Here is a 23,610-nt window from a genome sequence, read left to right as displayed (position 1 = left end):
CATCCGGCAGAACCCCTGTCTCAGCAGGTTTCACTTCAGATCTTTTGAGCCAGCTGGAATCCTTTTATCTACCCTCCATACACGTGTATGGAGGGATGAAGCTCTTGCCAAGCTACTTGAAGAAGCTTTGCATTTCTTTTCTTCTATATAAGGAGAGAGCCTCTCTCCTTAACAGAGGTTCAGCATTTTTGAGAAGAAATATCTCTCTCTATATATATTGTTGTTCATTTGTGCCTTGAAGTCTATTTCCTTGCACTTTTACACTACAACACTTAGAGATACACCACCATCTTTGGGTTGAGGTTCTTGGGAGGACTTCTTGAGCTCTGAAAGTGAGGTTTTACCCCTTGAAGTTGCTGGTTTCGAAGTTGATCTTCAAGGGTGAGTTTCTTTCCCTTTTTAGCTTTTTTTGTACCTCATTTTGGCCATCCTTGCATACTATTTTAGGCCTTGCCTTCAACTAAAAAAAGTCTTGTATTTAAGTGCTTTTGAAGTTTGTTTAAGGTCTTTTGGCTGTTGAGGGTCTTCAACCCTCTTGTTGGCCTTGTTTGGCCTTGTTTTGAGCCATGCCTTAAGGCCTCAGAGCTAGCCTTGGTTTGTCCTTCTGACCACTGAAATCCAATGGATTTTCAGTGGTAGACATATGGTTTTGAGGCCTCAAATCAGAGGGGGTGGCCCCCTCTCTTTTGGTTTTTGTTTGCTTGCATTTTTGGCCTTCCAAAGGAGCATGCCTCTCTGTACTTTTGAGACTTGGTTCAGGCCCTTTTTTGTGACTTTTAGGACCTGCCTTAGCTCTGTCCATGGCTGGTTTGGTCACCTTTTGCATGCATCTTGTATGTGTAGTGTAATCCCATTTGTAGCTTATCAAAGTAGCATGTTTGCCTAGCTTGTGTTGAGTACATTTCAGTAGGTTTTTGGTGATGTTTTACCATGCCTTAGATCTTTTTTTAGTTGGTTTTGTCACTCCATGCATGTGCAATACACTTGTAGTGTAAATCTCATAAACTAGCTTTATATGCTTCTTGCTTTAGCATGTCATCCTAGCTTATGTTTAGTCCATTTCAGCATGTATTTGGTCATCATTTGGCATGTCATGACTCTATCTTTTACTGGTTTGGTCATATTTTGCATGCTCCATATACTTGTAGAACAAATCTTGCTTACTAGCTTTATGTGCATGATGTCTTGACTCATCATCCTAGCATATTTTGGCTTTGCTCTAGCATGATTTTGTTCTTATTTTGGGCTGTTCTTAGACTGTTTTAGGCTTCCATGGCCATATCACTCATGCTTTGTATAGCTATAGTACAAATGCTTAGGCTAGCCTTGGGTTTTGAGGCCCCCACCATGCCATACATGTGATGTTTACATGCTTTGCCATCATTCTAAATGTTATTTCAGTCCATGAAATATGGCCATACACTTGCATTTGATATGCTTTTAATGCCTTGAAGCCTTGGCTCTTTATGCCTCAGGAATGGATCATTGTGCATGCCATTAAGCCTAGGCCTTTGGGTCATCATATCAGTGCATTTTTGGTATTGTTATATCATGATGTAACTCTGTTTTATGTTGTCCAAGTCATGCCATGTTTGGTTTTAATAGGTGTAGTGCATTGCCTCTTTTGTAGCCTTGCATGCTCCATGTTTTTGGCCTTGTGTTTTAGCTTGTGTTGGCTAGCTTCGAGCTTATTGTTGGTCTTGTTTGGACCTGCATTGGAATTGTTTTAGGTTCCCTTAGCCCTTTGGGGCTTGCCTTGCATGGTCATGACTTAAATCCCTTTGTTAGTTTTGAGTTTCGAGCTTTCTAACATGCTATGCATGCATTGTTTAGTTGATTTGGCATCAATTTACATGAGATTTCAGAGGATGTAGTATTGTCATACTTGCATGCTTTTCACTCCTCAAGTGTGCTTAAGAGTTGCATCTTTATGCCTTAATTCTTGGGCCCATTGGCATGCATGTTTGTCTTGCCTTTTCATGCTTTTCATACCATCATTTCAACACTAATGGCCACCGATTTGGGCATAGTTGAGGTCTGCCCATCTTGGTTTAAGTCCATCCCTGCATGTTGTTGCATGCTCGTCTTGCATATTGTCGTATGCTTGCTCTACCTTTGCATGTTGTCGCATGCTAGTTCCATTACATGTTGTTGCATGTTTATTACACTGCATTTTGCATGCTTAAGTCATATTGCATGATTGCGTGTTCGAGTTAGCATTGTCTATGCCGTGCTTGTTTTGCATTGTCGTTTGGATTAAAGTGTTAATCCGAGCATGAGGAACGAGGGGCGTTTCATACTTCAAGTGATGAAACGTGTCTCAATTCTCGGTCGTCGACGCTCTTGATGATTCATGATAGAGTTTTAGGCTTTGTGTGTTTATTTGTGCATTCATTTCATATTGATTTGCACAAGTTGGATCTTTGGCCATCATGCATCGGGATGCGTAATTGATGGTCGTAGATCTGACTATGCCTCTCCCTTAATGTTTTGAGATGATATGGGGTGGCATAGTGTGTACATACCCTTGGGAGACCCTCCATTTTCTCTATTTTGTGCTCTACTGCAGCTTGGTGTCCCAGCACATCAGTGGCCGGCAGTGCCTTGCAGATGGCCGGTAATGCCTTGTTGTTGGCCAGCACCCCTTTATTTTTGGTCGGCAGTGTCTCCCCATGGCCGGCAGGCCACAGATGCATTCCCCAAACTGGTTTTGGTAAGGTTCAGCAAGAATTCCTTGAGGACACCTTACAGACAAAGCCTCTAAAGAGCAACCGGAGAGCGTTTCGAGGCGAGAAACCGAATGCGAACATGCATACCCTTCTGCTTCTGTGAACAGAGCTGGGGCAGATTTATTTGTTGCTTTTTCATTTTGTAGTTAGTTAATTTGTTAATTAATTAAGTGTTGTAATAATTAGTTGTAACTAGTTATTCAATTCGGTTATGTAATAATTAATTAGCTTGTTAGTTAGTTAATTAGCCGGCGTGTATTATTTATTCGGACCCTCCGTCAAGAGGGCCAATTTTGTAATAAGTGTGCGTGCGTGTGTGCATGTCTTCCAACCCCACGTCTTTCTCCCTTTTACTTACCCGCTTTTGTTGGTTAGTTTTAGGTCATTTTTTAATCGGCATACTTATGCTTTGCATGTTTGCATCTATTCATTTGTCTAGAATACTTATGCCTGCATGTTTGCATCCATTCATCTATTTTGCATGCACCGGGCTCGGCGCATCGTACTAACTGCATTGTATTTCAATTCCAAGTTGAATACATGTATCAAATGTCGCATTTTCTATGCCATATTAGAACAGTCGAGCCTATTTCTAGTTGCATTTTGCATGTGTTACATTAGCCATCTTAACATGAACTAGGATCATGCATTGATTACTAACTAGTTTCTGTTTTGGCACGGAGTACACTGTCAGTGTTTACGCTTTAGCATACTGCATATGTGTTAATATTGCCATAATAGCATGCTTGCCATGAGGCTAACTGCTTATGTGATATAACTGCCTGAATACCTGTGGGTGAAGGTTGGATTGCTTGAGTTGGAACAATTCATCAAAATCCTCGATTTAGCCTGCTTACGAGTAGCAAACTTCAAACTATTTTCCAAACAAATGGATATGCAATGCTTTGTTCCAAATTAGGCGATCTAGTCTATACTTGTTTTATTGTGCGCATCACATAGTAATTCTAGCTAATTAACCGAAATAAGAACGCATGTGGTTTCAAAAACAAGATATCATGTTTAGTAGTGGCCAATCTTTGATCGGGCAAGCGGGGGTGCTCGTAGCTAACCTTCCCCAATCGTACCCAAGTTCCCGAGCCGAGGCAACTTTGGTAATGACGGACACATGGCCTTAGGCACGAGTCAGGATTTCTTAAATTCTCCCAAAATAAAATATTTAGGTGACTACTCTGTATCTGGCAAAGCAGTCCATGTTTGGCACTTCTTTCTTAAAAATCAGTTTTCCAAAATGATTTGCCGGATTTGGACTCTTTGGTGATTTATCAATCTCACATCGCACATTGTGAGATCATATTAAGAACCGTGACAATTTGAGTCCGAACTGTAGCATAAGGCCCTCGAGGCACGTCTACAAATACGTTCTTCTGGAGGCAAATTCCACACTTCAACCATACATGTAATTCCCGCGTGTTTCGTTTAGTCAATTCATCTATTGCAATACAACAATGAAATATATCATGGAAGTAAAGGTTGACTTGTACTTTGTACCTCAACTAAAAATCTAATAATACCTGTACATTGCATTTCTTCTTCCCTTAACCAGTCCTCATCTAAATCATCTTCAAACGAAGGGTTAACCTTTGATTCTTGAGGTTGAGGATGTGGAACATGTGATCGAGCATGTGAGGAGGGATATGACCAACTAGAGTGCGAAGAGGCATTTGATCGACCAGGTTGTGAAGTTCCATTTGGCCAATTAAGATGTAAATAGTCATTTGAACTACTAGGTTATGAGGTTCTATTTGGCCAATTCAGCTGTGGAGAGCTAGTTGAGTGACTAGGTTGTGAAGTTCCTCTTGGTGAGTTAAGTTGTGAAGAGTTATTTAGCTAGCTAGGCTATGAAGAGCCATTTGATCGTTTGAGCTGTGACTTATTCTCAATATTGCAAGTTCGAAATCGTTTCTTTGCCATATCTACTAGACAAACAATAGATGTAATTAATCAAAAACAAAGATATTAATCAAATTAAATGAGCATTTATCATAGTATACTAAAGATATTAAAGAACGTAAGCCATAGGAAAAGCTCATATACACCTCACAAGATTATTTTCTTTGTCTACTTCTAAGGAGATTTTTGTACACAATGCATGAGAAGAGAAAGAGGTTTGTTACAATGGTGGATTGGCTATAAATTTAGAATCTTGGAAAGGAAAATATGAGATGTGTTGCCTTTTGTTGCACTGTGGTATTTGTGGAAGGGAAAAAATGATTGTAAGTTCATTGGTTCTCAACTAGACCAGAGTATGTGATTGGGGGAAACTTTGATTGTAAGTCCATGAGCTGGTGCATAAGGTTTAGTCCATTAGAGGAAGAAATATGTGATTGGGGACAACTTTGATCAATTAGGGTAGGGTATGTGATTAAGTCCTATGGTTTTTCCTTTTTGTCGTTTGTTGGTTGATGGTATAGAAGAGTAGGACGTGAACCTTTTGGAACTCTGTTGATCAGGTCATTTTGTTTCATGGTTAGAAGGGTATGATGTAACTTTTATTCACACACAGAATTCTATAACAAAAAAGACAAGCAATATCTATAATGCATAAAAGAAAGAAAATGCAAAACATGGGTTGCCATACATATATGAAGCTAAGAAATTTGAAATTTATATTCAAAACCAAATAATGTTTCAAATATTAACATCACAATAAATAAATTAAAATCAAACTAGTTCAACTCAACAACTAGACATCCTCATCTAAATCATCTTCATCGATTAGTTGGTTATCAAGTGGAAGTGGTATATTGATTGTCATTCCATCTGCATCATTTCTAGCCTAATTGAGGTTTTCATTCGTATATACATGAGTGTCTTCAACTATCACATTATACAGTTCGTTATCATAGTAAGTGTCAACATCACCATTACACAATTCATTAATACCAACATCAAACACATCCCTCACTTTTGTTTTAACAATAACCGGCCAATTTTCATGCCTTACATCTCCCACATAATAAACTTATGAAGCTTGAGATAACAAGACAAATGGTTCATCATTTAACCGTTCCCCAGTATGTATTAAATGCGAAAAATTCATTCATCTATCTTGTAGCGTCTGCCTGTGTTTACATCAGCCCAATTGTATTTGAATAGAACATATTTCAACTTGTCAAAATAATTCAACTCAATGATATCACATAAAACACCATAATACATGGTGCCTCCTTCAGTAGCCACACAAACCCCACTATTTTGAGTTTTGCTTCCTCGTCATTTTTAATTCAAAAATTAAAACCATTAACAACATATCATTTGAATCGTCTAGCTAGAGTGTTTGGGCCTTGAGCAAGCCACTTGATTTCATCAGTAAGTTGTTGCTTTCTTGTGTCATCCATAGCTACAACCTGATATATTATAGGATCCATTAAATGATTACATTAATCTACGCTAAAAATTGTATATGGCAATAGTATTATTTAATAGCCATATACTTACATATGATTGAAACCACACACAAAACTTTTCCATATGCATCTTATTAAGAACTTTATCAATTAGACGACGTAGACGACTTTGTCTCTTTATATGCTCCTGGTGTTCTCTGTATATACAAACCTAACTTGTGTTACTATTGCAAGTAGTAAAATGAGAAACTCAAACTTATTTATATGCCATAACTCATAAATATTACTTACATCCGATGTGGTTGAATTTCATCTTTGTTAAATAGCACATAACGATGTGCTTGTATCTATAACTTTTGATCAAGTTCGATATTCATTATTGCCCCTGTAGAATCTTCAACATTTCTTAAGGGTCGATTGAATATAGTTTCAGCAGATTCCAAATACCGCGAACAAAATATTAAGCACTCTTCAGCTATATATCCTTCTGCAATAGAGCCCTCTGGATGGGCTTTGTTACGAACATAAGATTTTAGTCGTTGGAGATACCTACATAAAAAATCGTATAATTATAGATCGACTAAATTGGATGTCAATGTGATGTAGATTAAAAACACAAATGGATATAAGTCATCACGCCTAACCTCTCAATGGGATACATCTACCTATAATGAACTAGGCCAACAATTTTAGCCTCAGTAGCCAAATGGACGACTAAATGCACCATAATAGTAAAAAATGAGGGAGGGAAGATTCTCTCCAAATTGCATAAAGTAACTACAATTCGAAATGCAAGTCATTCAAGCTCTTCCACTTGCAAGACTTAGGAACATAGTTCCCTAAAGAAACAAGATAACTTAATTAGAGATAAAACGACTTTTTTTGTAATGCTCCTCATAATGCGATAGAAGAAGTTATTGCATGAAAATATGACCATCATGACTCTTCAAACCTATAATCTTACGTTGTCTAACTTGGGTACAACGTGAAATATTTGAAGCATAACCGTCTAGGACTTTTACCCTTTTTAAAACTTTCAAGAAGTCATCATTCTCTTTTAAAATCATTGAGAAGCAAGTTGGAGGCAAATATGTCTTATTGAAACTAATCTTTTGTGGGTGAAGTTCACGTCTTATACCCATCTCTTGTAAGTCAAGACGTGCCTTCAAGTTATCCTTTGTCTTCCCATCTAAATTCAACAATGTTCCATATACATTATCAATCACATTTTTCTCTATATGTATCACGTCAAGATTATGACACAATTTTTGATTTGCCCAACACGGCAATGTAAACTGTAATAACCCTCACCACTGATTACCATTAAACATTGATTACTGATAACTGAACTGATCATGACTGATAATTGGACTGATTAAAAATACTGAACTGACTGACTGAAGTTGGAAACCGAATTGACTGAGTATATGTTAGTTAATTGCATTCTATCTGTTTGACTGTATGGTTATCTGTTCATGCTTATGTGTTTAAACTGCTAATTGAAGGCCTTATCGGCGGCCGAATCAGAAACCGATTAGTGTTCTATGATCGTCTGAATTAATGTGATTTTATAGTATAATTATCTGAAAACTGATTAGGTATGATTAAATTAGATTAAAATAAGCTAATTAAAGAGTTGGACTTATTTACCGAATCGCCACCCTTAGTGGCCCACTCAATACACACACTTGGAACTTGTATACACTCCACGTATTTGATTAAACCAACATTTCTTCTCACATTTTGGAGCCTCAACCGACCCTAGAGAGAGAGAGACTTGAGGAGTTGGTTTTCATCTTGAATTGTTTGGAATTGCTTGAGGATTGAAGTGTTGATTGCTACTTTGAGCTCCTAGACCTGGAACACAAGACTAAGGTAGGACATCCATCTCCTTGTTGTTGTCTTAGAATTCATTCTTGCACAATTCATGCTTCAATTGTAGAGCTAAGCCATGTTTTGGTGCATACATGTTGTTATAGAGTGTAATTCATGCATGCATGTTGTTAATGTAGAAGTTTGAGTTGAATTCATGGTGAAATGTTGCATGCATGTTCATAATTTTGTAATGGTTCATGTTTTCAACTTGTTTTTGGATCAATTGGCTCCTTAGAGCATCAAATTGAAGCTTTGAAATGATTTGAATTCATGCATGTTTGCATGTTCTTCATATTCTTGAAAATGGGTTTGAATGTGGTTTTAATTGACTCACCTTTGGGGCTTGAATTCATAAATTGAGCTTTGAAACTTGTTATACATTGAATTTAGTTATGTTTTCCAGAATTTGGGCCCAAGAGGTCGAGTTTGGAGTGGTAGAATGCTTGGTTTGAGCTTGGGAAGCAGATCTGGAAATCCCAGATTTGGCTTCCTCGCTCGAGCGAAGGATTCCCCGCTCGAGCGAGCACCTTTGTCCAGGAATCCGCTCGAGCGACCATCGCGCGTAAAATCACAGCATCCAGTATTTTTACTATTTCGACAGACCGCTCGAGCGAAGGACTACTCGCTCGAGCGAAGCCTTTGATTTTGGAAGCCCGCTCGAGCGGAGAAAGTCTCGCTCGAGCGAGGCTCCCATTTTCAGCAAACTTTGCAAAATGTTTTCTAAGTGTATTTTTGCATCCTCATCCCATCCTAGGCATTCTTAGGCCTAGTTTAAGGCATCTCAATGAGGATATAGATGTAGAACACACCAAGGCAAATTAGGGATTAAGTTATGAGATTTCCCAACTGTGTAGCTTAGTGTGTTCAACCTGTTAACTGTGTAGGGTTGGCGACTGGGGAGACACGCTCTAGCATACCGTAGCCCAGAACTCTGTGAGTAACGATTGTGTAAAGATATGTTCACAAATGATTATTTTCTGAACAACTGAACTGTACTGCTTTCTGAACTGATACTGTTATTTGAATGAATGTATGTCCTATATTCTGAACTGTATTGTGGCATCCTTAGCACCTACTGCTTACTGTTACTGTGACAGAATTCTCTGTCGGTTCCCTCGTGGAACCACTACTATTTACTGACTGATGGCCATCATTACTGTTTGGTCTTTAAGACCTACTGTTACTGTTATGCTAATGGATGTACCACATATGACTGTTTACTGTACTGAACAACTGAAATACTGATTGAATTGAACTGTTTTCATTACTGTAAGGACATTCGTTCTAAACCCCTTTACGCTTTATGTTATTCACTGGGCTTTAGCTCACTGCTCATATATATATGTAGGTGTACAGGCACCAGATCGGAGCTAGGAGCGTCAGGGTAACTTCAGTTTTGTCAAGCCAGCCTTTGTGCCTCACTGCGAGGTTCCGAGCCTATCTGCTAAGGCTTAGGGGTGTTTTAAGAATTCCCCTTCTGTACTGTTTCACTGTTTTGTATAGACTGACTGTTCACTGTACCGCTACCTAGGGTTGAGTCCCTAGTTTGAATGAATGTATATATTGTACATACTGTTCTGTACTGTTTATGTATGAATGCATGAAAAATCTTTTTGGCATACAGACTGTCACAGCTCATTGGACATTGTTTAATTACTGTATTAGCTTCCGCCAGGCCCTGTACTCTGTTTTACTGTATTTCTGTTCTGTAGGCCTTCGGTAATCTCGGATTACTGGCCGGTTACGGTGCTAAACCCATAGGGCCGGGTTTGGGTCGTGACATAAACAATATACCTTTTTTCTTCCATGGTTGTATCTCATCACCATTCGCTTGTTTCTTTCTTTTTTTGTTTTTTTCATTTGCCTTTGTCTTCCCAAATTTGTAATCAAGGTCTTCTGTTTGTATCATGATCTCAAAGCTAGATAGCATATTGGGAGTTGGTTTTATTTCTTATTTGCCATCAAATGATGCTCTATCTTTACGAAATTTATGATCTTTATCCAAGAAACGCCTATGGCCCATAAAACAATATTTTTCCTCCATGTTTTAACCATTGAGAATGAGTCTCATAATTACAAGAAGGACATGCAAGAGCACCCTTGGTATTCCAACCAAACAAATCACCATATGCGGGAAAGTCATTTATAGTCCACATTAGAGTTGCATGCATTTGAAAGTTCTCTTTGGAAGAAATATCATAAGTTTGTACTTCAACATCCCATAATTCCTTCAATTCTTCAACTAAGGGCTGCATATACACATCTATGTCATTCGAAGGGGAGCTTGGACCAAGAATAAGCAATGATAGGATGAAAGAAGATCTTTTCATGCACATCTACTGAGGCAAATTATATCGAACTAATATGATCGGCCATATACTATAACTAGTACTCATATTCCCATAAGGGTTAAATCCATCTGATGCCAACCCCAACCTGACATTACGGGAGTCAAAGGAAAAATCTACATATCGAGAGTCGAATGTTTTCCAAGCCATAGAATCGGCAGGATGCCTCATTGTGCCATCATTTGTACGACCTTCAGCATGTCATTTCATAGAAGCAGCTATTTTTTAAGACATGAACAACCTCCGCAATCGAGACTTCAAGGGAATCCACCGTAAAACCTTTGCAGCCTTTTTCTTTCTCTTTTTAGATGAAGTACTCATATTATGCAGCAAATCATTCTCATTTGTTGTCCACCTTGAAGCATCACAATGACACACTTCATCATTTGCATGTTCCTTCCAAAATAACATACAATCATTAGGACAAGCGTGAATCTTTTCATAACTGAGACCGAAATCCTTAATAATCTTCTTGGCATCATAAGGGTCTTTCGGCAAATTTGCATCTAAAGGAATCATATCTTTCAAAATTTGAAGCAACATTGTGAATGAATGGTTACTCTATCCATTAAGACATTTCAAGTGATACAGATGCACGATTGCTGATAACTTGCTAAAATTCTTTCACCCTTCATACAAAGGCTTCTCAGCATCTTTGAGTAAGTTATAAAATTTTTGTGCATCTTTGTTAGGATCTTCTTGAGATCGTTGCACGCTTGGACCTTGATCAGATGGCTCTGGTAAACTACATTCTTCTGCATATTCATCCATATTTTAGGTGTGCATGGGAAACACGTCCTGCAACATGTCACGTATATCACCATACTCAAGTCATATTTCTTCAACATGGCTTTGACTAGTTCTACTATAAGTCATTACAGACATAATTTCCCCGTGATGATACCAACAATTATAACCTGGACTAATTCATAGGATACCATGTGATCATGTACAACTTCTAGACCAACATGTATGAATTGACACATCTCATACATGGACATAGAATTGTTCCATCATTAGATACATTGCGAGAAGCAAACTCCAAAATTCTTTAATCCCTTGCACATAATCTCTTGACAATCTACTTTTCTTCATCCAAGTCTTATCTATTGATAATTAACTAAATTAAAGTACCAAGAAACAAAATAAAAAGTTAAATATATTATATAAAGAGTTATCTATACTAACATAAAAAAACACTACACAATTTAGTGTAGGTACACATAATAGAGTTATCTATGATTGGCTTATTCAAAACCATTGAAAAAAGCTAATTAGATAAGGGAAAAAGTTATATGCTCTAGGAATGGCAATGGGGCGGGACCGGGCCGGGGATCACACTCCCCATCCCCGATCCCCGATTGTGAAAATGTCCCCGGCCCCGGCCCCAATCCCCAACGAGGAACCTACCACCCTCCCTATCCCCGCTAACCCCGAAAATTCCCCGCCCCCCAAATATGTTTCAACACCACCATCAACAACAACAACAACAACAACAACAAAACCATCATCATCAACTGAATCATCAACATCAACATATCAACAAAAACATCAACAAATCATAAACCAAAAAAAAAAATGGATAGATGCACACAGTACACAAACAGATCTGAGATCTTTATCACAGAGAGAGAAAGAGAGTGGACAAGAAAAAGAGAGAGAGGGAAGAGAGAAATCGCCTCCGACGCCGACTGCTCCGGCGTCGATACACAAACAGATCTAAGATCTTGAGGAGGCGCTTAGTCACGTACACTGCCTCCGACGCCGACTGCTTCCCCCTGTCCACGATCAAAGACTGCGACACCATCCCTTCGTTACTACTGCTGCTCGATCTACTAAAAGAGAGAAAGGGAAGAGAGAAACTGAGAGAGAAGATGGAGAGAGAAAGAGAGAGAGAGGGAGAAAGAGAGAAACCGAGAGAGAAGATGGAGAGAAGCGGTGGTCTGGTCATTGGGTAATGTTTTAGGGTTTAGTTATATATATATATATATATATATATGGGTAAAATGGTAATTTTATTTCAAGGACAAATCGGGGCGGGGCGGGGCCGGGGACGGGGCCAGAACACTGATCCCCGTCCCTGGCCCGAAAGTGATCAGGGATTGATTTTTTAATACCAACCCCGTCCCATCAATGATATTTTTCGAGGAAAAACCGCTTAAATCGGGGTCAGGGGGTCGAGTCCCCGTCGGGCCGGGTTCAAATTGCCATCCCTAATATACTCAAACAGGACAAGTAGGTGAAAAGTGGTTTTATGATATGGCTACTAGATGTAAATTTTGTAATTTGAAAAAAAAGGCTAGTCATACATTTGAAATGTTAAGGAAGATAATTTTTTGAAGACATTAAGATCTAAATTCTAATTATATAATCATCAAAAATTGAAAAGAAGAATATGATTTAGAATTGCTTAAATCTAATTTCTAAAGCAAATGGACCTAACCTTGCTTAATAGGGCCATTTTATTTATTATTTTTTTTTTTTTTGTGGGTGTGTGTATTTTTACTATTAAAAATAGGTATAGTTCTTATTTAAAGGGATCTTGTCTTTACAACACTCCCTTTCTTTTTGTTATTGCTCTAAACAAATTATTGTGAATCTCTAAAACAGTCGCTGTTGGCTAGGACTTTTATATTAACATGTAGTTGGTCAATCCCAATCAAATAACTCACCAGCTAAATTTAGAGAATTTTCTTGGAGATTTTTTTTTTCATATTTTAATTTTTTTATTGTTATAGATTTAAATATAAATATATTTGGTAGGAACCAAGGAAAGTATGGAACTGTTTGCATCTTCAAGTAAACAGAGCCAGTGGGTTCAATCCAAGCGTATGTACTGTTTGGTCATACTTTTATTTTTATTTTATTTTTTGGGTTTTTGGGCAAGGTTGTGATTTTGGATTTGGGTATCAGCAATGGATTAACCCTCATTTATCACAATGATTTTTCCATTAAAATTCAATTTGGTTTTAATTGTTTGTAATAACCTCAGCTTCACTTCACTTTTAGAAAGAAAAGAAGAAAAAGAATATTAAATAAAAGATAAAACATAGTGTCAGCTTTCAATATAAATGTGTGTGGTAGATCAAAATTTTTTAGATTCTTGACAATATGTGTGCAATTTGGATCCATTTTTCTAGAGCCCTACTGAAGCACTAATATGTAAGAAGTTGAAGTGGTCAATTGGAACACTCCAGTTTTATCTAAAAAACACAGATAATGGTTTCTGACTGTAACTTAATGCTTAATTCATTGTGTAACCATGCCCATGCGTACTTAGTTTTTTGGTAGACATCATTTGAAACTATTATATTTTTTTTTTCTACATCTGGTCTATTATAAAGGAAAATCCATTAAATGGGTTTAAGTTTGCTAGTTAATTAGTTCATAGGCATCATGCTTCATTTGGTAGGCAAGACTAAGGAAGGAAGGGGGGTAGGTAAAGTAAAAATCTAGCTATTGTGTCCTACATTAGATAAATTTAACTCCAATCAACTCCAGCAATATTGAGCATCACATTAGCAGTCATCTTAAAGACCTTCTTAAATATACACCAAGATGTTAGGAACAAGCAAAAACATATCTGATGATGTTTTAACAACCTACCAAGCCACATGATCAGTAATGTTAAGTGATGCTATCATAAAAGGCTCAATGTGAAGTAAATTTCGAGAAGAGATAAATTTTGTAATTGGAATGATTCCTAAAAAAAAAAAAAAAGAACAAACCAATAAACAAAAAGGTAGGCACTATTACTCCATTGTGGCACTTCATCAAATATCTACTAGACTAATGATTCCTCAAGCATGAGATTTTGTTGTCCATTCACTTCACTAATTATATTGGTTGAAATATAAATATCATAGATGATCAAATGTGTGTGTGTGTGTGTGTGAATATCATAATCATAATACATATCATGTTAATCAATCTATTTTCCAAATTATTTTCCCAAATCAAAATCATTCAAGATGTTCCTGAAATCATTCAAAGTAGAGAAGTTTTGGAGATATTAGAAGCAATGCATGGAATGGCAAGTATCTCATCTTAACAATGAATTCCATAGATCCAAACTTGTCCGAAAACAGTAGAAGAAACAGAGAGGGGTAGAGACAAAAATTGAGAGACCACAAGAAAGAGGGGGATAGAGAAACAGAAATAGAAAGAGCATGCTGACCTTGAAATCACAGTGGTGTTGTAGCTTGACGTCGTCAACGTATACCGTGATGAAGGATGAACGAAGGCTATGATACTTGCAGGAGAGAAGTCTTGATAGACTAGGGCACAAATTGTAATCAAGGATAGTTGAATGGTTTTTGTTTTTGTTTTTGTTTTTTTTTGGACTGAAATTCTGATATGTTGTTTACTACAAAAAAAAAAATCTGATTTGGCATGAAATATTTGTTTTATTTGGCAGCCTTTATTTTGCTTGGTTTTTGTAACGCTTGAGGTCAAACCGTTGCCAAAAAATATATGTGGCAACATTTTAGGAAAAAAATGCTGCAGTCAATAACAGCTACAATAGCTCATACATAGTAGCATTTTTCAGGCCACTGCAATAAAAAACGCTACTAAAACTTGATTTTCTTGTAGTGAATGAATGCTCAGTGACTTTGTTGGTGGAAAAGCAAAAATAAAATCTTAAAAAGTCTCTCTACTCATCTTGTCACCACGCTTGCATGTCTTCAATTTGCCTTTGCAATTTACGGGACATTCCATCTATACTACATGAGCCCAACCATCGATTTAAGCCCAAAACCGGACTTTTCCTAGGCCACAAGAATCTCACGGCATTGGAAACAGTTCATAATCTAGCCACACGTAGTGAATCGATTAGCCATTAGTCCTAGTGAAGTTTGTGAGCACAAAAAGATAGATTTCGAGCAGAAAAAGTCAAATGATGCTCTCATGATCAGGTTCAAGAGAGAGCTCTATAAGGAGGTATTGGACTTTCAAAAAAAATCCTTTGGCACGAGACACTATCTGAGATTATGGCAATAAAATCAAAATGGGATAAGCGAAACACCCCCCCCCCCAAAAAATCACAATGAGTAATTCTAAACAATTTCAAGATAAAAACACTTTGTGCACAACTTGATTTTTTGCTTCACCAAACCCTTTCTTTCCACCATGCTTGGGTACTTTCATTTGGAAGCCCAAATGAGGCCTCACTCAAGCAAATTGTCGAAAGCAACAACGACACATGAATAAGTTTCATTGCATCAAGCAACGATTTCAAGTACTATAGAAGGTTCCAAATGGCTCTACAGACAAAATCTGACCTTGTGTACATCATGGACGATGATATGATCCCCAGTAGAAAAATGTTGGAGATCTTACCGCATGTGACGGGCACAGAGAAGTACTAAACCTCAGTTTTTGGAAGCATAGGAAGGATTCTGCCTTTTTGACAAAAGGATTTTATTATTCCAAGCTATAGAAAGTTTTGGTCAAAATAGGCCAGGGATACAATGTGACTTTATCACAAGCTTACTATTATAGATAGCAATGTGACTTTATCAATAGGGTAACAAACATATTATATCTATGCCACCACAAGGATGAAAGCCTACATAGTTTGTGTCACGACCCAAACCCACCTTTATAGATTTAGCGCCGTAACCGGCCAGTAATCCTAGGATTACCAAAGGCCTTTGAGCAGATCAACACGTAATAAGGGGCTACGGAAGCAAATATATAAAACATACATAGTCCATTGAGCTGTGCAAACATATATAGGACAAAAATTTAAAACTTTATACATGTACATGTGACGTTATATATATATATAGTAATCTTACGTCACACACTCATACAGATCAAGCCAAAAAAGGACTTACCCCAATACACAGATAAACAGAGACTTGTTCGAAATTGACAAAAAGAAAACAAGGTCTTAAACTTCACTCACAAAACATGACCACTTTACTTTTTCCGGAACTCCTCAGGAGACACAAAGGTTGGCCGACAAAATGAAATTCCAAGCAATCATCAGTGAGCCCAGTCGCACACCTGATCAGCTACATACATAAATAATAGAGTCAGTGGAAGCCCAGTAAATAATAACAAAGTAAAGAGGTTTAATTGAATAATGTCCCAAACCAGATTTGGAAAACAGATTAATATTCATGTTCACATCATATACAGAATACAGAGTCTCATGCTTAATCATATATGGTACATCCATTAGTGTTAATAGAACAGATACAGAGTAGATACAAAGCAGATGGTGGTTATAAGTAACTAGTTCCATAATGAACCCTCCGGATCTCGGTAACAGATAACAAATATGCTAAGCTCCATAATGGAGCCTCCAATACGGGTAATAGATTTTAGACATATTAAGTTCCATAATGGAACCTCCGATACCGGGTAACAGCTAACAAATATCACATAATGCTGAGGATGCCACAATAACATTTCGAAAATTGGACAATCATTCATTGTACAGAACATAGCATTTCAGAAAACAGATCTTATTTCATTATACATAAAATAAATAATGTTAAAAATAACTTTACTAAGTTATTACTCACAGTTGGCTCCAAAAGCAGACGTATCAAATAGCTCACGGTGCGTGACCTACACAAACAAATAACGGACACACACACTGAAACACATGCTCGGAAAACACTTAACTCAATTTTTTTCTATCTTGGTGTGTTTCTAATCCTTATTCTCATTATTATGTCTTAATTAGGGCTTAGGAATGCCTAAAATGCAATGAGAATGCCAAAATGTGCTTTGAAACACTTAGCCAAATTTTCAAAAACAAGACAGTCCGCTAGAGCACAACTTCGGTAGCTCAAGCGATATGTAAAGTCTGCAAAAGTACTAGTTGCATGGATTTTTCGTTTGATAAATGCTCAACGGTCGCTCAAGCGTAAGAGTGAGCAAAGAGGATCTCTATTCGAGTGCAACTTCGGTCGCTTAAGCGGTCTACAAAAGTTTGTAAAACTTCTGGGAGCTCTCATTTCACGCTTGAGCGCAACCTCGGTCACTCGAGCGGAAGGTCAAGGGTGGCCGCTCGAGCGTAGGTTCTGCCACTCGAGCCACTCCCAAACTCTCCAAACCTACTGGGAGCTCACATTTTCTGCTTGAACACAGACTGTACCGCTCGAGCGAATGATGCAAATTCTGTAATTTCTAGATTACTGATACAAGCTCAAAACTCAAAAATTCAAAGTTGCAAAACATGTTCTTTTGGGCCAAAAGCTTAAGGAAACACATGGAACTTGTAAAACATTGTGAATTCAAAATCATTTCGCAAAATCAAAACCCAAAAGCATGTCGATGGTACAAAATCAAGCTTGACACTTTGGAAACATGACATGCATGTAATGATATGAGCTTCAACCTTTCAAACCATGATCAATTGAGATGTTAAGTACAAAAACATGTTGAATTCCTAGAACATAGCCAAGGCAAGGTCATGCATGTGAAGATTCCTATAAAAACAACTTCAAAACTTCATGGTATGCACATGCATGCGTGAATGTTCCCAATTTCCTTAATCTAAACTCAATTATCATTGATTAAGCACGTAAACCTCTAGAATTCTTGTATATATGTCTTGAATACAAAGTTTAAGGATAAGAATCTTACCTAGAGTTTTCAATTCTTTAAGGTTTAGCGGTGATTTTGAACAACTCTTCAAGTCTCCTAGCATATTCTTTTCAAACCTTAGCAACTCATTACCTCTTCTATTTGAGTTCAATTCTAGCCTACTCTCTCTCTCTCTCTCTCTCTCTCTCTCTCTCTCTCACGTTTAGTTCAAGGATGGTAGAAAGTGATGAGTCTAGCAAGTGCTTACAAGCCTTATATAGGCTTGATTAAGAAGTTTAATTAAACTTGGCTTAAGACTAGTTAATGACAAGTACTTTATTCTAATTTCTTCGTTCCGAATCGAATTTCAATTGAACCTACCATAATATTTTAAAAATTCTGAATAACACGTAAATCAAGTCAATTTTGTGATCAAATGCCGATAAGTCTTCAATTCGCAAAACAAAACAGAAACACAGACACATATTTCTACAACAGACAGATATAAACACAAATAATGCAATGCACATGTAATTAATTCAGAATTTCGTCTTAATTACTTATTAGGCATTCTTAATCAAATATCATTAGCTAATCACAGGTCGGGGTTGTTACAACTTGCCACTGTAAACTTTTTTTCACAACAATTTGTTTTTCTACTTCTAATTCTACCCTATAATTTTTATAGCTATCAGGTTCAAAAGTACAGAAATACCGACTCATTTGTTTAACCAATCAATCCAAATGACAAAGAAACATGGGGAGACAGTGAGTACAAACTCACCTATGTCTCTGAAACCACAATAATCTTCAAAGACATCATGCAAGTCTGCAATGACCAATGGTGGAAAACTCTATCCACCAGTTATATCACACAATGGGCTAAAATGCACCCTCAAAAAATCGATACCCTCTTCTACGCCCACTCCATCGAAGTATTGGAAATGGGAGATGGGTGTATACTTGTTGTATAGATACAAAGAGATGAATAAATTGAGTAAACACTCATTTTATTCAATCATAAACAAATTATACAAAACAGAGCTATCTCTTTGTTAACTCTCAAATTCTCTACTCTCTTAGAATTCTCCTTATTTGGAGATGTTATATTTCTCCCTAGAGATTACATTTTTCTCCCACTCTATCTAAAGCAATCACACAACCTATCTAGTTATAGACTCTTAATCCGTGTACAAACTGTGTGCTACAGTGTTCTCTTCCTCCTTAAGCTTTATCAATGGAGCTTTCTTGAAGCTTCCTTTTCATACTAACTACTTCCATTTTCTTCTTCATTTTGAACTTCTCTTCTTGACTCTTCAATTCTCTGGCAGCTTCTTTCCTTCTCTAGAATTCACCATCTTTAAACTCAAATTGAGTCTGTTCTTTCAACATCCCCCCTCAAACTGAATTTGTTAGATTCTCTACACAATGCCTCATATCTACTCGTGGAGTTCATTATGACCTATTGTCTGGTCTTTTTAGTCAATCTTTTATTGACTTTTATCTCTCTCGAAACAACCTCTTGTTGTCAGTACTATCAACCACTTGTTGACATATGTCTCTTGGAACAACCACTTATTATTCGGTGCTTGTGAAATAATCACATGTTGTTCTCTATTGTGCGAAACAATCAACTGTTGTCTTTTGTTGCTAGAAACAACAATTTGTTGTTTATCTTGTCCACGATATCTGAGACGTTTTCTATCATTTTATCTGTGATATTTTCTTTATTGTATTCTTTGACTCTTGCTTCGAAGAATATTTTTTCATTTCATTTCTTCAAATAAAATCTGCAAATTTTTGGTATGGAATTTTTCAAATCTGATCATATGGATGTGTCCAGAATAGTCCAAATAATTGAAAAGCACTATTGGATCATCCAAAACGGACCTCAAATGGCTCAAATCTAGCCAAAACAATCTGGACAGTTCAAATTGACGGTTATAGCTTAACTGCGAAACACTGGATAATTCCTTTTATTTTGTTACCACTCTGGTTCATCTTCTCTAGCATGTCTTTTTTCTAACAAGCTTTGATTCGGTAACTGCGCTTCGTTTTCACTCTGATTTCAACGCAATTTTTTGCGTTAGAATCCTCTCGACGAGTGCTTTAATCTTCTATACTCAAAATTAAATTTCGACAACTTTGAAAAGTTTTGTTTTCGGATGTTGCGTTTATTGGCGAACATCAAATACTTCTCGGCTCTTTTGACTAATGGTTTTGGACTCTTCTAGGCAACACAAACCCTCTAATATATTTAGAAATTGATTTCGACACTTTCAAAATCTAGATAAATTTTGAAATCACTATGTTCTTCTCTGTTTCTTCAAGATATTTGGCCTTAATTGGCTCTTCTAGCTTTGATACCACTGTTGAATAATGGGAGGGAGTATATACCGGTTGTGATGGTATACAAAGAGAGGAATTAAATTGAATAAACACTCATTTTATTGAATCACAAACAAATTATACAAAACACAGCTATCTCTCTGTTAACTCTCAAATTCTCTACTCTCTTAGAATTCTCCTTATTTGGAGATTTTGTGTTTCTCACCAGAGATTACATTTTTCTCCCACTCTATCTAAAGCAATCACACAACATATCTATTTATAAACTTTCAATCCGTGTACAAACTGCATGTGCTACAATGTTCTCTTCCTCCTTAAGCTTCATATGGAGCTTCCTTCAAGCTTCATTTTCCTTCTAAATGCTTCCATTTTCTTCTTTATTTTGAACTTCTCTTCTTGACTCTTGAATTCTCTACCAACTTCTTTTCTTCTCTAGAATTCACCATCTTTAAACTCAAATTGAGTTTGTTTTTCTAACACGAAGAAATGAAATTTCTCGCTCATCTCCTCAACAAATTCAAGTCCACCATAGGCAAAAAGGCCTACATTGTCGTCTCTGGAGGACAATTTTTCTCCTATGAAGATGCTATAGCAACTTTAAATTGGCCTAAGGTGGTTTGCAAAGAGAGGCGGTTTAAGATTTTCGATTTAGGTATTGGGGGGCTTTGCCAGGAATGTCGAATTCTCAAGTGTCGGTTGTACAAGGAGTTTATGCAAGTGTAAAAGGATTGATGAGAACTCACAGCCCTAGTGTTGTGCTTACGGTGTCTAATATAGATTCTGATGTAATGAAAGCTTTGGAGATGGTCTCAGAGAGTAGTGAAAATGGTTCGGCATTGGTTCTGTTGCCGAGGGCTTCTGTGTCAAAGGTGCTTTGGATGGCTAATCTCTGGTCTACAGCGCTACCAAATAAGAACAATCATCTCAATTTTTTCATATCTGCCATAGCTAAAAATTGACACTAGGACTAGATACTGAAATCAGCATTCAAGTTAAAAATGTGAACTTGAATTCATGTAAGTTACACACAAAAAAAAAAATAGCAGCTTAGGAACCAAGCTATTTTAGTAATTTTTTGACTTTTTACGAAAAAATGTGTAGAAAAGTAGAGAGCATAATGTAACAACTTATAATGACTTTTTAACTAAAACTGAAGGTTGCCAAACGAGGCTTTAGTACTAGTTTTGAGTTTTGAATTTTGAGTTATGAATTGGCCAAAGTTATTAAGCAAAGGACTCTGTTGGAACATTTTTTTATGAATGGAAGCCCACTAACTAATCTCACAAAAATAAATAAATACAATAGAAGTCCATTCAATGACGCATGATATAGACACGAAACATGACAATTTAAAAAAAAAAAATAATGATAACACAGAGGGAATACGACAAGAATTTATATATATATATATATATATATATGATTTATTATCTATATGAATATTACATTCATAAGCAACCAAAACTAATGAAAATTATCTTTAATTTAATATTAAAAAATATATTAAATTTAAATCATTTAAAGACTAGATATTTTGTTGCGTTAGGGCTCCAAGGATTGTTCAATTTCACAACTGTGGCTAGATCTATGTTGTACTATCGATGGTTAGGTTTGATATGAGTTTTATAATTTTTTTACATTCAACCCTAATATTTTCAAATATTATAACATGACACCTGAAGTTAGTTTTAAAATGTTAAAATATGTTTATGTCTGTGTCTCATCGTGTTCAGCGAAAAATAAAATTATCTAAAAAAATGACACAACACATGGCATGCCAAACATGTCACCACATGTCCTTACCGTACTATGTCCTTACCGTACTATGTCCTATACAAGTCCGACATAACTACGACATCTATTTTGAAGTTTTACTGATTCATATTTTTTTCCTCTCCCAAGTCGTACAATTTCCTAAATAATCAATTTGTTGTGTGCAGACTGGAACAAAATGAAGATTTCTATCAACACCATCACTCAAAACCGTGCTCATTCATTGACAAGGCTTCTAAACTCTCTAAACAACTCCTACTATCTTGGAGATGAAATCTCCATCACCGTCAACATGGATAGCAAAGTAGATGAACCAACCATAAAACTAGTAAACTCATTCAAATGGCCCCATGGTACCAAAACCCTAATGCTGTGTTTGGTTGAGAAATTTGAGAAGGGATTTGAAAAGAAAAAGGAAAAAAATGTGTGAAACTAGATGAAATGTAAGTATATTTTATTCATATTTCACCTAACTTTTCCCTTTCCCTTTCCAAATCTCTTATCAAATCCCCCAACAAAACACATCATAAGGAGAAGAATCTTCCCAGGCGGTCTCATCCGCACCATCAGCGAAAGCGAGTACCCCGCCTCTAATGACGACTGTGGTCTCTTACTTGAAGATGACATCGAAGTCTCCCCTTACTATTATTTATGGATCAAATATGCCCTATTGAAATAAGAAGCACCCGTTTCTGACCTTTCACCGATCTCTCTTTACATGCCACGTTTGGTTGAAGTTATCAAAGAAAGTCCTAAATGGAATGCAATCGAGTTTTTCAAGCACATCCACCCAAACACGCCTTATCTCCACCAATTACCGTGCAGTTGGGCAGCCCTTTTTTTTCCCAAAGCAATGGGGAGAGTTTTATGTCTATATGAACATGAGGTTCATCCATGATGCAAAAAAGAAAAAGAAAAAAAAAACAGGTTCAAATCCCAAAGTCTAGGACTAATGGGTGGCAAGCTTCATGGAAAAAGTTTTTGATTGATATGATGTATTTGAGATGGTATTTGAGTTTGTACCCAAATTTTCCTGGTCAGGTTGGCTTTTCAGCCAACCATATGGAGCCCGGGGCTCATATTGCAGCAAAAGACAATGTTGTGAAGCATGACAAGAGCGACTTTGAGGTTCCATTGATGAGGGAAGATTTTAGGAGATTTTTGCCCAGTAAGAAGTTGCCTCCGGCTTCAAAATTGCCATTGTTGAACCTATTTAATCAAGGGGTTTCTTTGAAGGAGCTTAAGGCTGCTGGAGCAAAGTTAAAGCAGTATATGCTTGAATGCGATTCGTCAGAGACAGTTATGGTTGATCATTAGACAGGTTTGCCTTCGCGTTGCGTGAGATTTTGATGATCACCATAGTAAACAATCTTGCCTCACCCACAAACAGACTTTCCAGTCACCAAAAAAAAAACGACACTTTTAATTGTGGGATAATTTTGGACCATAACCCGTAGTTTATATTTTCCATAATAAATTCTTCTTTCTCAATTTCATCAATCACCAAATCTTCATCAACGGAACCAGAAATCTCTGTTTGTTTCTTGCCCCCACCAAATAAAGCTTTTCAAGAACTTATTACAAAAAATTAAAATTTTAAAAGTAAAAATTTAGAGACAAAAT

At 36.9% G+C, this 23,610-nt stretch overlaps 2 pseudogenes; both read left to right on the top strand.

The window, feature by feature from the left end:
* The first annotated feature begins 10,872 nt into the window (after window positions 1-10,872).
* On the top strand, window positions 10,873-15,779 carry LOC145789050 (uncharacterized; annotated as a pseudogene).
* A 2,320-nt stretch (window positions 15,780-18,099) lies between these two features.
* On the top strand, window positions 18,100-23,337 carry LOC114274549 (uncharacterized; annotated as a pseudogene).
* The last annotated feature ends 273 nt before the right edge of the window (window positions 23,338-23,610 follow it).

Source organism: Camellia sinensis, chromosome 12 (genome assembly GCF_055761805.1).
Source record: "Camellia sinensis isolate YWXY chromosome 12, ASM5576180v1, whole genome shotgun sequence".
Classification (NCBI taxonomy): domain Eukaryota; kingdom Viridiplantae; phylum Streptophyta; class Magnoliopsida; order Ericales; family Theaceae; genus Camellia; species Camellia sinensis.
Note: the sequence above shows the minus strand (reverse complement) of the source record. Positions and strands in the feature narration are given on the sequence as shown.